Genomic DNA, 14,681 nt, shown 5'->3' with positions numbered 1-14,681 from the left:
AACGTTCGAGCACACGATATCTTGATGCATTGGTGCATGCTTGAAGATTCCGCGGTTGAGGAAAAATATCGACGATGAATTCGACAAACAAGAAGAAAATCCCGGACAAAATCCCTTATCGCAATGCTTACGTAACCGCGCCCCATCGGTCGACATTTAAATCAGAGGAAAAGGGGATTCCACCGAAAAACCAATTTGCCAGTAGAAGTACAAAAGTGGAGCAAGAGGAGAAGACGTATACGTATACGTGCATCACGTACAACTCGCGTATCAGAATCCTTGCTGGTGAAATATCCGAGTTCAATGGAAGCCCAATGTTGCAGCTTATTGTTCCCGGCCTCGATCTTGAAATCGGATGTGCAGGACGATTCACGTGAATACCTCGAATGATTCCATGTAAAACGATAAGAACGAGTTAGTTTCGAGTTCTGTAAGTTCTTAACTCGAAATCCGTCTCCAATTTATCTATTTTTATCATTTCGTTTAAATATGCCAAGAAGTCTAATTAATTGAAAACTCGATGGATTAATTTCTTGGACGGTAATAAAAATATATACGACTTAGAATTGGGAAACAGCATTTTTCTCTTTCTTCCATCTACGCTCATCAAACTGTATACGACTTCGTCTACGATCAACACGCTTTTCGATCAATATCTCTATTTTTACGAACTTATCGAGAATCTGTCGAGAACAAGCAATCACGATCCCATTCACCAGTCTCTTCCTCGAACTATTCGCTATTCACTCGCCTAAGGATCGAATCCTTGTACTTTTGATGAACCATCCTTTATATCGATTCCATCCATTTTCTCTTCGCGAGAGAAATACGTGTTTCGTTGGCATATGTTAACGCGAACTTGAAGCCAAACACACGTCGAACCGTATCGAGATGCCGCAGGTGGAATAGCGGAAGCGGCTACAATGGCGAACGTGCTCGACTTCCTCCTACTGGCCGAAAGCTAGGAGAGCCAGTGACAGACGTTTAACGTTGCACACCTTTACGGCTGATTTATGGCCTCGACAGGCTCGTATTTAATTAAACATCGACCTCGCCAACCCCGTGGAAACTATTTGATAGCCTCGGTGTAAATATCGGCCATTTTTCAAAACCCTCTAAAACTTGGATACTTTTCTTTTTTCCCTTCTTTCTTTCTCTTTTTTTTTTTGCCACTCCACGATGATGCGCTTCTTTGCTTTCAAAAGGAAATTTAATCGGTCGATTTTTCGATTCTTTGTTCGACGATTTATCGTGGAAAGGAAAAGATAAGGGGTTGAAGTTTGAAGTTTGGATCGATACTTTTGTACGTATCTCTTGAACCGTGTTGGAAAATTTTATCTGGGCAATTTCGTAAGAGGAGAAAATGTTGTTTGAGAATTATTAATAATGGGAGAGTAAGTGGGTTTAAGAAGTGTAACGGCGGTGCTAGAGTCTGAGACGAGTCTTCTCTTTGCTTTTGTTCTTCCATATCTATCGTTGCTTTAATTTGCTCTCTGTAATTAAATTCCGATGCATAGATTTTCTAAAAAAAAAAAAAGAAAAAGAAATGAAATGTAATAATTATTTATGAAGCACCGAGTAACAATTACAATTTCGTAATGAAGCTAGAAGGGAAATAATAGTGAATCGAGGATGAAACGGACGCAGAACAGAATTTATAATAATTTCTCATGTTTCTCTTCTCCATTCTTTCGTTGAAATTTCAAATATGATGTAATAGTAATTTTAATAACGTAAAAATATCATTAAGACACTAATTACGAGTATTCTCACATTTAGATAGAATCTCTAAAAAAACTTTCTAATATAATTTCACATATTTCGTCATTTAAATACAAATGCAAACGAGGAGTAGCCTGTTGATATGTAGTATTAATGTCACGATCGTATCGGTATCAGAATCAGTATCAGAGCGTTGTGTACAGGAATAGATGTTACATAGATTACAATAATCTACATACGAGGTTCCATCTTAATCTTGTGTCCGACCAGTGAGCATTAGATCTCGATCAATAACACGAACGTGTTAAGTGGAATAATAATTTCCATAAACCTGGCTTGTTACAAACGATATAAACCGGATATCTTCCAAAAAGAAATTGAATATTTTTCGAGCCGGAGGTGGAGAAACTCGTTCCAAAGTTTTAATTGGGCTCATTGTACTTTTTAAAAATTATCGTTGGGAAATTTTGAAAAGGAATGAAATTAATTTTCCACCAGTTTCGATGCTTATTTTTTTAATTAATCAACTTTGTTTATTAACCCTCCCCCCCCCATAAAGGATATCCATCCAAATTTTACATTGCAAAAGAATTTTACAAAATTATTTTCTTCAATTATCCGTTTCGTAATTCACTTCGCTAACTTTAAAATTGTAATCGAATAACCGCTTTAAACAAAGAGTCGTAAAAAAATAATGAAACCCGTGCCCGTGAAATCTTAATACGAATTGTTGATTAATTACACCGAGAATCCTTCACGACTCGTGTTATAATTTATTCTCGCTGAAAATACCTCGAATATTTTCCAACACGTGGTAGCTTTTAATATAGCTCTTTGAAACAACAACGGGGACAAATATCTCATGAAAATAAAATTATTTTTTTTTTTTTTTTTTTTTTGGTTCCCGCGTATCTATGATTCGCACAAATGAAAAAAAAAAAAAAAAAAAAAAGGAAAGGAAAAGAGAAGAAAAAATTGCCCGGCTCAAAGGTTTTTCATCATACGCCATCCGCTTTGTTTAATTAGACTTTGCCAAATGCCCATCAGACCGTCTTCAAACTCGACAGTCAAACTTCCTGTTCCGCCGTCGTTCATCCGTGCATTTAATTTCGCGCGTTGGTGGCGTGGTTTCGTCATATGTCCACGAAAACTGTCAGGAAAATTTGGAATTCCGTGTGCACGCCGCGGATCCCTTGTCGTTTCCTCCTCGCCCCCTATTCCTCCATCGATTCACGTGTCCGCTCTAATTCCAAGCCGTATAGTTTTTCGTGCGCAATTCTTTTTTCCTTTATTTTTCTCTGTTCTTTTTTTTTTTTTTCGATCACAACTTTTACCTTTCTTTCGTTTCGATTTCGAACCTTCATCTGCTCACAGGTACCGCCCCATGCCTGGCTATTTTCTTTCGCGGATCTTTCTGTTTAGGAATTCAAATAAAGCCCGTGGGTTTCAGGGTTTAAAAGGATATTGAAAGTCACGCGAAGTCGAGACCGGAAGTAAGAATTTCGATATCAGAAATCTTACGTAGTCGGAATTTTTATCTTCCGTTCCGCTGACACTAACGAAACTCGTGGTGGAAAGCAAGATCGTTACGACTGGTTTTGTATTCTTGTTGAAAGAAGAGAAATTTTTCGTTGGATGTACGAAAAAAAAAAAAGAAAAAAAGATAGTTTGAAGCTGAGGAGAGAAAAAGTATGTAAGAATTTGATAGCGTCTCGATCAATAATAATCGTCGAAGTATGAAAATCGAAGTTCATTAATTACAAGAGGTATAATTAAGAGGTACAGTTCGTTAACTCTTGTATACAACGCTTCAATTAAAACTCTATGTCTATCGATCACCTTTATACGATCTGTAAAATGCAAAGTTAAATAATTAAGAAAACTTATATCGTAAATCATTAACTTGATATCGAAATTATCGTCAAATTTATATAATTTCGGTAACAAAATCCAATTTTATTACATCTTTCAAAATTATTGTCACATTTTAGAATAGAATCGTTGAATAAGAGAATAAAAGTTACTAGTCGAATCGTCGTTTTTTATTCGAGTAATTTTCAAGAGTTTTATTTTTAACCAAGCTTTAACTGGCCTTTTTTTTTTATAAACGCAATTTCTATTTCATCATACCTATCACAATATCTATCGAATCAACAATCAAACGAGCGTAATAACGATGAATACAATCGAACGATAACGTTCTCGTTCAAAATAACGGAAGAATTAAAATTTTTCATCGCGCCAATCATCAATGAATTTTTACATACATTCCACTCTTTCCTTTATTCTCAGCTTCTCAGATAAAATTATCGAAATCACTATTAGATTATATATGGACTGGATTATAGCATCGAATATGCGACACGTTAATTGCCTTTAACAAGACCAATTAAGGCAACTGCCTACTTTCCATCGACTTTTATCGATTTGGAATTAAGTGGCTTAACGACTTCCGCGGGAATTTCATCCCCCCATAACGAAATTGCAGAAGTTTGCGATGCACTCGACGGGGGGGGGGGTTCCAATGCCCAATTTCCAATTTCGTGTTGCGCCATTGTTGCCATCGTACACTTGCCGAATTCGTCAATAACGACGGGCACAAAGCTCGATTTCCATGCGGCGTGTACCATGTAAAAAGGGTGGAGGAGAAGTGGGGAAAAAAAGGGGAAAAAAATAGCAGAAAAAATGCATATTGCGATAAGTGGTGGCAAACCCACGATTCCTATTTTCCAATATTCAGATTTCAGGATGTGTCGTACGTTTCTTTTTATCTTGCATCGGGATTGGGACAAATTTTGATTTCGTATTCGCTGTTTTTTGATATATTTTTTTTGAACGTGGATCGTTCAAAATGAATGCCAGGAAATTTTTTTTTTTTCCGAGTATATTATTGTTGTTTTGATTATTGTAGGAAATTTTTCAAAAGATTTTGGATAATTTCGATTTTCTTTGCATCGAAGTTGGTTTTGTTTTAAATTTTAATTTAAAATTTATAGATGATATGTATTCGTTGGAAAATATTAATAATAAAAAACGATAATATACAAGGAGAAATTAAGATAAACTGTTAAAATATCCAGTGATTCCATTCTCACTCATAAATGATTCATGATGTGACATTTGCGACAACTCGATGACATTTCATTATCGATCCAACAAATCTCAAATCAATGGAATCAGATCATAAATCTAATATATCCTTGGAACACGTGACATCATCTTTAGAACAGACTTTAACGCGTTTCGAAACTTTCAAAAATCATCGAGAAACGCACAACTTTTATTCCTGCATTACAATTTTCTCTTTTTTTCATTTTTAACGCTTAGAATAAATTATTGTCTTCCATTCCACAAGATTTAACAGCATTCAGAAAGAATGAGACGAAACAAAGTTACCTGCAAAACTTTTTTTTTTTTTCGATCGAAAATTTCATTCGAGAGAGTCGTTTTTCGTAGAAATTTTGAAATGGAATACCGCGTTCGGTATTCTTCTTCGATTATTCCAGACCCAATGGATAATCGTCAATTAATCCCTCGAACTTTACGAAGTTGGCGAATCTCCGTGCGAAAGCCTCAACGCCGCGACGATATCATTCGACGTATCGATTTGCTGAAACGTAATCACTCTTGGGAGCGTGGAGATGCTAACTTCCTAATTCATACAAAAAGTTCACGTCTGAAAGTTTGCGCCTGTACTTCGTTAAGTGCGAAACTTTCGAACGAGAAAATGGCATCGAGCTTGAGTTTACGAATACTCCCCTCCCCTGGAAATAAAATAATTTAATTAGAGAATCAAGACTGTGAAGTGAGGCCTCGTCAACGAGCAAAATGTGCCTTCCAAGATATCGAACTCGCATCTCTCTATTAAATTTCGATATTTTCGATTGGAAAAATTTTAACAGGGAAATTTTACGTCTATCTCATCCTTTTCTACGAAAATTTTGATCTTACTCCCAAATTGAAAAATTATTCTCGAGCAAGTCTTACTTCTATTTGTTATTTTTATCTTTATATGCAAATTCCTACGATTATATAAATTCATATTTTTTGTTATATTAAGAGTACCTTTCCTTCAACAATGTTTCGTTTCCATTATATTTTCCTTTTCTAAAAATCCTCACGTTCATAACAATTTAGAGATCCAACATTTTTAATAGAACCTTCCATCTCCATTCTTCCATTTTTATGCAAATTCCCGTGATCGTAATAACATAACAGAAATTAGAAGAATTCTAAAAAAAAAAATGTATTTCCTTATCCATTTCGAAATATATTCTGAAATGTATCCATCGATGTAAACATGATGATAAAAAGCTTCCATTTCCATTTTCCATCTTTCATTCTTATTCTGAAATCCCCATAATCGTAAAATAACCTAATAGAAATTAAAAGAATTCTAAAAGAAAAAATGTATTTCCTTATCCATTTCGAAATATATTCTGAAATGTATCCATCGATGTAAACATGATGATAAAAAGCTTCCATTTCCATTTTCCATCTTTCATTCTTATTCTGAAATCCCCATAATCGTAAAATAACCTAATAGAAATTAAAAGAATTCTAAAAAAAAAAAAATTTTTCTTATCCATTCCGATATATATTCTGAAATGTATCCATCGATGTAAGCGCGAGGATAAATAATATAATATCGAAGGTGAAAGCGTGGAAAGCATGTTGAAACATATTAATTCCGCAAACCGCGAAATAAAAGGAGAAGAGTATCTCTAAGAGTATCTATAAGCTCGTGTCGCGCGCTAAATAATCGCACGCTTTAATTTCGCGGCGATGTACAGCGTGCTTTAGCCGAGGCAGGATTCATCAGAAGCGCATATACTCGGTTATACGTCGTGTGTAACGACATATACCGGGTGTACACACGGCATTTAATCTCGACCGGTTATATTTTATCACGTTGCCCGCGTTCGGATGGCCGAATTTATTTTCGACGGTGGTGGCGAAGATACGCAGGCGATAAAAGGAATGAACGAAACTTGAGGCAACATCGTAAAAAGTCGGTACGTGTACGGAAATAAACGTTGCTCGGCCGTCGTAAAAATCAGGTGCACGATTAAACCGTAACGAAAATGTGTGTTGTTCGAATCTCGTTGTTTGCTCGTTGTTTCGAACGAACCTTGCCTTTACATTATATATAAGCGTCATTTTCCAGCCAAATCTTTCTAATCGATTCAACAATTATATTCGAAAAATGTTAATTCTATACGAATATTGGAAAATTGTATTATAATTATTTGTAAAATTTGCACTTTAGCTGTTTAATACCGGTGGATCCAATTTTAATGCGATATCTTAAGATAAGATTCTGTATAGAATCTGATCTTTTCTTACTCTACTGTTAAATTCTACGCATTTAGCGGCTTCGAATGTTCAATTTTGTTAATAACCATCACTCTCGCGTGCACACCGTGGCGAAAAATAAAAAAAAAAAAAAAAAAAAGAAAAAAGGAATGACGCGAGTTTCCTCGAGTTGGCGAGATGGAAATAAGCGGAAAGTTTGAAAAAACGCAGCGTGGCACGATGCATATTCGAATGGGGAGCAGGGCAGGCAACCCCGAATAACCGCATTCCAACGCGATCTGTGCAGTTACATTCCTCGCGTTGGTGCATTGTCGATGATACTTCGTGTGGCATTCGTGTTGTTCCGCCTCGGTATAATCCACTGTTGTACAGGTAACAAGCCGGCAGCTTTTATACCGTTCGAATGTTTCCTTTCGACATCGCGACACAACCCTTTGTTGGCCGTCGTTTGTTTTCAAAAAATATGTACGGACGCGCGAAAATTAATCGATTAATCAGGGTTAACAAAAGATTGCCTGTTCCCTCCATCATCACGCTTTCCCAAATAATTCACAAATTCGAACGAAATATGATTTATTCATTTATATATTTGATACATTCGCGTGTAATTTATAAGTAGTTGGAATATTATAGATATTTCTTTTATTTCAGATGATTAGAAATCTTAATTTGATCGAACAGTGAATCTTATCATTTTTCTTTCCTATTATTTTATTCGATTATTTCCCTAACTATTTTATTAGAGATTTTTATCGATTATACTCGTTAATTCGATGATTTTATCGTATTTAGTAATATGAATAAAATTCAGGAGAAAATTCACGTCACGCGACAATAGAGATCATTATAAAGTACTCGCGCATAAACGTTTCTCTAGCTACAAACTAAGCTCCAAATTGCCAGACGCGTTAAAGTTTTCATGGAAAGCAGAGATGACAAAGTGATTCGAATGGTAGCGCGAATTTAGCGAAAATACGAAGTATCTGGCCCAAAATCAGAACAAGAAGAATGTTTAGCAAATATCTAGCAACTCTACACGAATAAATTAAACTCTTAATACATCTTGGAAACGCGAATGAGATATTTCAAATCAAATTTCTCGAACGAGACGATCCTCGTTTTCCTCGATCGTTACTCGATAGTTTCAATACCGATTCAAGATACCGGTGAAGATTCGAGTAATAGCTTCGAGCTGTCGCATCAGCCTCGAGAAATTTCTCAAGCGATTCCGCGAAAGGGGGGGAGACAGGTCGAATTAAAAGTCGATTCGCGTGCGAACCGCTCGCCTCGATCCACCGTCGTCAAACATTAAACGCGTGTTCGTCGTTGTATCGCCGGGTTCTTCTGGGATAAAAGTTGGAAATCCCTGACATTCCCCCAGCTTTATAAATCAACCGATGGAAGCCGCGCAATGTGGATCGGCGAATCCAGTTTCGCGGTTCGAGGCTTCGTTTCCACGTCGAAACGTGGAAAACAAAACGCGAAGAATCGCCGATACGCGACCTTCCACGTTATGCTACCATTTCTCGATCGTTATTCGATACGTACACGTATGTAAACACGAATCGAGGTTACACATTATTTTAGAATCGAGTCGAACAATTATTTAAGCTCGTACTTTCTTACGAATCGGATCGTGTATAGAAAATTGAAAATTTTCGTTGTTATATAATTTAGGAATAATATAAATTCGCGACTTTCTATTATTTCTCGATCATTACTCGATATACGTATGTAAACACGCACTACACGAATCGAGGTTATATTGTTTTGGAAACGAGTCGAGCGATTATTCGTGTTCGTACTCTCTTACGGATCGGATCGTGTCTCTTAGAGTGCGAAAAATTAAAAATTTTGATAGTTATATAATTTATGAATAATATAAATTCGCGACTTTCCATATTATACTATTATTTCTCGATCGTTACTCGATATACGTATGTAAACACGCACTATACGAATCGAGGTTATATTGTTTTGGAAACGAGTCGAGCGATTATTCGTGTTCGTACTCTCTTACGGATCGGATCGTGTCTCTTAGAGTGCGAAAAATTAAAAATTTTGATAGTTATATAATTTAGGAATAATATAAATTCGCGACTTTCCATGTTATATTATTATTTCTCGATCGTTACTCGATATACGTATGTAAACACGCACTACACGAATCGAGGTTATATTGTTTTGGAAACGAGTCGAGCGATTATTCGTGTTCGTACTCTCTTACGGATCGGATCGTGTCTCTTAGAGTGCGAAAAATTAAAAATTTTGATAGTTATATAATTTAGGAATAATATAAATTCGCGACTTTCCATGTTATATTATTATTTCTCGATCGTTACTCGATATACGTATGTAAACACGCACTACACGAATCGAGGTTATATTGTTTTGGAAACGAGTCGAGCGATTATTCGTGTTCGTACTCTCTTACGGATCGGATCGTGTCTCTTAGAGTGTGGAAAATTGAAAATTTTTGTTGTTGTATAATTTAGGAATAATGTAAAAAACACAATGGAAATCGAAATGGAAAGAAAGAAGGATTATATCTTGGAATTAAATCGTGTAATTTACGAAAAGGAAAGAAAAAAGAATAAGAGTTTGTAACCGTTTTAACTTTCGATCGTTATTCTTCTAAAAAAGGTAAACTTCTCTTGTTGCAATGGGTATTGCGTAATCGTTACCTTGAAATTATGCAGGTCCAGGAATACAAATGTAGCGAGGAGAGCCGGTGATGAATTCGATTCACGGATTTTTTTTCAAGGAATCGAATTGTACACGTTTCGTGTGACGTAATGTTGAGAATATCGAGGATAATTTCGGATTTGAAATTTTTTGCTTCAGGTTTTCTTTTCTGCTCTAAAGAAAATCAAAGTATAAATCTTGTTATATTATTTATTTAGAGGATCACAGTGATTGTGATTTTATTATTCATAGAGGCTGATTATGGCCATTAATTTTCATTGCCGGTTTAAGTTTGTCGTTTAATATCGTTGAAAGGAAGCCGGTTCTATGAAATTTTCATGCAAATTTATTTACTCGGCCGGTTCGAGAGCGGGAGTAAATCAGCCTCGTCTGGAATAATGATGACTTTAACCGGGATATAAGTTCTGACTGATTTATATTTCTCTTTTCTTCTCGCAATTAATTGCGAAACTTGCTTTCCGTTAATTTCTTTATACGAAAAATTAAATTTGTACGTTTATTCGAATTATATACGAAATTTTATCCAATTGTCTCCCCCCCTTTTTTTAAAAATAACTTTCATTACGAAAAGAGAGATTATTTTTTATAAAATATTGAACTCAATACCTTGTAAAATAAATAACAATAACAAATACCCCCGTTTGAAATGATTTTATCTTATCATTAAAATTGCATTCAATTCGATTTCTTACTCAATTCAATCATAAGAAACATTTATTATAATAAATTAAAAAAATACCAGCAATGATATCGTATTACAAATCTTTCTTGAACTCGCTTTTGAAAACATTTTTCGAACGAATCCCACGAATGGTGAAACACGTATCTCTCGCGCAGTTAACAATTCAAAAAACAAGGATCGAACTCGAAAATTCATAAAACAGGAAAAGCACGTATACGTTTCGAGAAATATCGAAGGGGAACACGATCGCGAAACAGCATTTACACGCGCGTATCTGGGCGCGTCGTTCAAATTTTTACCGTTTTAGAAACGGTTGGCCCGTTCGTCGCGTAATCTTACGCCTTCTGTTTTAAATTCAAACGTGCGAGATACGCAGATGTAGTCTTCATCTCCTGTTTCACTGCGGGAATATGGCGGGCGAATATTTTTCACGGGAATATACGGCCGACGCGCGAATGCCCCGGGAAAAGGACGAAAGGGATTTTTATAATTGAGAAATTTCTGGTGGAACGTTCGTATGCTCGCGTATTGTACACTTTTTGTTATTTTCATCGCGTTATGTTTGCCGCGCCTTATTTTCCTCCTATTAAATGTCCAACGGGATACGAAAAATTTTAAAATTTTAATATTCAATAGTGTCGCGTATAATTTCGCGAAAATACGCGAATGTTGGTTATACACATATTGTGAATATCACCGAATGTAATAATATTTTTCGCTTAATACGATCCATCCTATAATCTATATTCGAAGCAGCGTTCGAACGCGCGTTAATTTTAATAAAAACGAATAAAACAATTTCGAATAATTTCCCCTTTCGACATTTTCCTTCGCTGTAATTCGTTCACCGTATTATTTATAATTTGCATGCTTTAATATGCATTGTAGTACAATTTTTTTCGCGTTTAATCCCATCGTTTTTCTTTTTAAACAATTACTGGAGGAATACGACCGCGTGATCCGATTAACCGAACAAAATGGCGTAAATTTGCGATGCTTTTGACGCAAAGTTCGCACATTGTCATCCGTGTCCAAACCTCCCCCCGTCCCGTGTCGGCCTCGTATATCAAAAATAAGCTTAATAATGGCGCGGGCGAAAATTTAACATATGGAACGTAGGGAAAACGTTATTAACGTAGGAAATCGTATATAGATACGGCACGTGTGACTGTAACAAGTTCATTAGACGGTCTAAACGAGCACGTCACTCATATGGGTTTACACGGATAGACACGAGGAGACACACGAGGATGGCGCACGTGCAAAATTTAATTATAAACGGCGGCCACTCGTGGCCGAGTCGCAATTTCTGTTACCGATACCACCAATGGGGACGATATTTTGTTTAATAAAGGTTCGATGTCGCGTCGAAACTCAATCGACGGTTTGATTCTGTCGTTTATCCATTCTATATATATATATTTATCGAATTCTTTTGAATCGTCGGTGTGTGGGGTATAATGAACGTTTAATCCACGAGAAAGTATCGTTGATTTTTAATTCCTTTGTCTTTTTTTAATCGAAGATGTAGGTTTCTAGTGCAATTTTCAAAGCTATTTATAGTAAATTTTATTTTGAACGAAATTAAATAATATTTCTCGATTAGGTTGCAAAATCTAAAAAGAAGATTATTTATTTTTCTGATTTACGTTAAATATACGAAATTTGAAAACATCAAAATCCGGGGAAGGAAAAAATTGTTATAATTGATGCATTTTCTCGTAGCATTTTCTAATTTTCAAAGCTATTTGTCGTAAATTTTATTCGAACGAGATTAAATAATATTTCTCGATTAGAGGAACTTGGAGGATCCATCTTGAAAGAAGATTATTACTTATTTTTCTGATTTACGTTAAATATACGAAATTTGAAAACATCAAAATCGGGGGAAGGAAAAAATTGCTATATTTTCTCGTATTCTAGGATTTCGATCGAGATTAAATAATATTTCTCAATTAAGTTGCAAAAATTAGGGGATCCATCTAGAAAGAATATTATTTATTTTTCTGATTCACGTTAAATATACGAAATTGGTATTTGAAAAAATCAAAATCCGTGCACGAAAGTCTGAGAAACGTGGAATTATAAATTCCAAAATCCAATTGTAATTTCGCACCAACTGTTCTAAACATTCGATCCAATTTTCCTATCGAATCGTTTCCAACGCGAAACGAACCATTTGCCAAGAAAGTTTAAAAGAGCGTAACCGTGGCGAAACGGTTTCAAAAGTATTTTTAAATGACAGGGGTGGGATGAGACGCGCGCGATCGCTAGAAAATTTTTCGATGACCTGCATTCCAGCCGTATCGATACAGCTGCACCCACTTCTCGCAGCCCCCTTCTTTCCCTCCTCTTAACTTTTCATAAGCTTTTCAGCGAAACCATCGTACGGCTAAATTCGAACAGCCTGTGGAAACATGGAAATCCGCGGCGTATGTTTATCCCGGATAGAGCCGTATTTTCCGTTATATTCGTGCGAAACAAATGGAGGTATGTGTCCGTGCATAAATTACGCACTCTGACCAATGAGTTCGCAATGCGTTAAAAAAGGAGGGATTTAAAGGACTTGGGAGCTCTTGTAAGGTTCTTCGAAGAAAATACGTTTAATCCTTTTTTACATATATATATATTAAAATATAGTATTTTTCTACAGTAATATTCATATTTGATGAGCTTCGTTAATTCGTTCACGACGCTTAAGCGACACTCGATAGATATTTTAAAAAAGGATCGATATATAAATCGTTTTTCTATCTAAAGAAAAGATGGATGATTTATTTCTGCGTTGACGAGAGGTTAATTATGAGGAACAGTTCGTTAAACATTAATTAAATCGTGAAATAAATTTCATTTTTACATCATTCGGATTTTAAAGGTATTTATTCTTTTATCCTCTATATATTTACATATTTGCGCAAATATGTAATACCAATATTATTAAAAGTGATTTCCTCTTGAAGCGAAATCCTTTTCAATCTCTCGTTAAACTTTTCTCGATAAATAAATTTAATCGTGTTCCATCTCTCTGCTCCAGTTAATTATCCTTCGTGTATTATTCGACGAATAAAAGCGTGCGTTTAAAAAAAAAAAAATAGTTTCGTTTCACACGTAACACAACATTTTAAAATAACTTTTTCTTTTTTTTTTTTTTCCCCTCCTCGCAGTATCGTTACATCGCAATGAAATACAAGCATGTTTGTTATAAACCAACCGCAATCTACGCCATCGTTATACCTAATGCAACGAGTTATCGCACAACAACAAGTTTCTACTTCAAATCCGTCCAACATAAAAAAAAAATCTCTTCATTTCGTTGATCGAACGAGAGAAATTTGTATTTGAATTTTTGTAAAAAAAAAAAAAAAAAGAAGGAAAGAAAAGCGGGGGAAAACACGAGACGAGGAATTCTGAAATGCAAATCCTGCTGGTCCTCGTTGATTCTCCAAGAGTCGTTTCACGCGAATAAAGTAGTCCGCATTCTTTCTCGAACATCAAAGCACCCTTTTTCGCGTCCCCGCTAGATTCTTGGAATAATTGCGCATTGCGAAAATATGCGAGCAAAGGGTCGAGCTAAGTCGGCGAAGTTTGATAATGGAAACTCGCGTTGTTAAACCCGCCGCTTTTAACAGGTAATTAATTTCACCTGGATTCGCGACGGGTAAACAGTTTGGATTTAAATTTTAACCTCGGATAAATTGTGCCCTGCGTTTCAGACATCGATTGTCCTTTTCTTGTTAACTCGCTCACCGTTCTTCCTTTGAATCGAATTAAATCTTATTTGTCTCGTTTAATCTCGAGGATGAGTCTCGAAAAAGCTTCTTTCTAAAAAAAAAAATTAGAATATACGATTGGAAAGAAATATACGTGGAATTTTGATTTCTTATCTATTAACAATTTTCAATTTTAGGTAAAATTGAAATTGTTCCGTCGCGTTCGTGAATGAATCTAATCATTTACAAATCTTATTACGAATGTCGATGGAACGCAAATTGACCCTAATGACGAGTTTTAATGCTGTTTCACCTCGTAAGCAACAGTGTCGGACCGACAAGCATTGATGAGGGCTTTGCACGTGAGCTTTACACCGGATTCCATGCCGAAAGTTAATCTCTGACGCGACATTCCTCCCCATTATAATTTGCTCTAATTCGAAACTTAATTCGAGAGCAGAAATCTTAAATTCTACGCGGGAAAAAAGAACGCTTCCCCTAAAAAAAAATGTGTAAAACTTTTCTCGATTAAACGAATTAATCCG

At 35.7% G+C, this 14,681-nt stretch overlaps 1 protein-coding gene and 1 long non-coding RNA gene across 3 annotated transcripts in view; both read left to right on the top strand.

Annotated features, from left to right (window-relative positions):
• The window catches only part of LOC100872459 (uncharacterized), a 147,582-nt gene that overhangs the window by 36,617 nt on the left and 96,284 nt on the right, over positions 1-14,681 (top strand). The window lies entirely within an intron of this gene.
• LOC147658268 (uncharacterized) lies at positions 9,275-10,378 on the top strand. Its single transcript, XR_015290906.1, has 2 exons — positions 9,275-9,681; positions 9,738-10,378. It is a non-coding gene; the product is annotated as an uncharacterized LOC147658268 (long non-coding RNA).

The sequence above is a fragment of the Apis florea genome, unplaced genomic scaffold (assembly GCF_048593485.1).
Source record: "Apis florea isolate Af1SG1 unplaced genomic scaffold, ASM4859348v1 contig_2293_pilon, whole genome shotgun sequence".
In the NCBI taxonomy this organism is placed as follows: domain Eukaryota; kingdom Metazoa; phylum Arthropoda; class Insecta; order Hymenoptera; family Apidae; genus Apis; species Apis florea.
The sequence above is the reverse complement of the archived record's forward strand: the minus strand, read 5'-3'. Positions and strand labels throughout refer to the sequence as shown.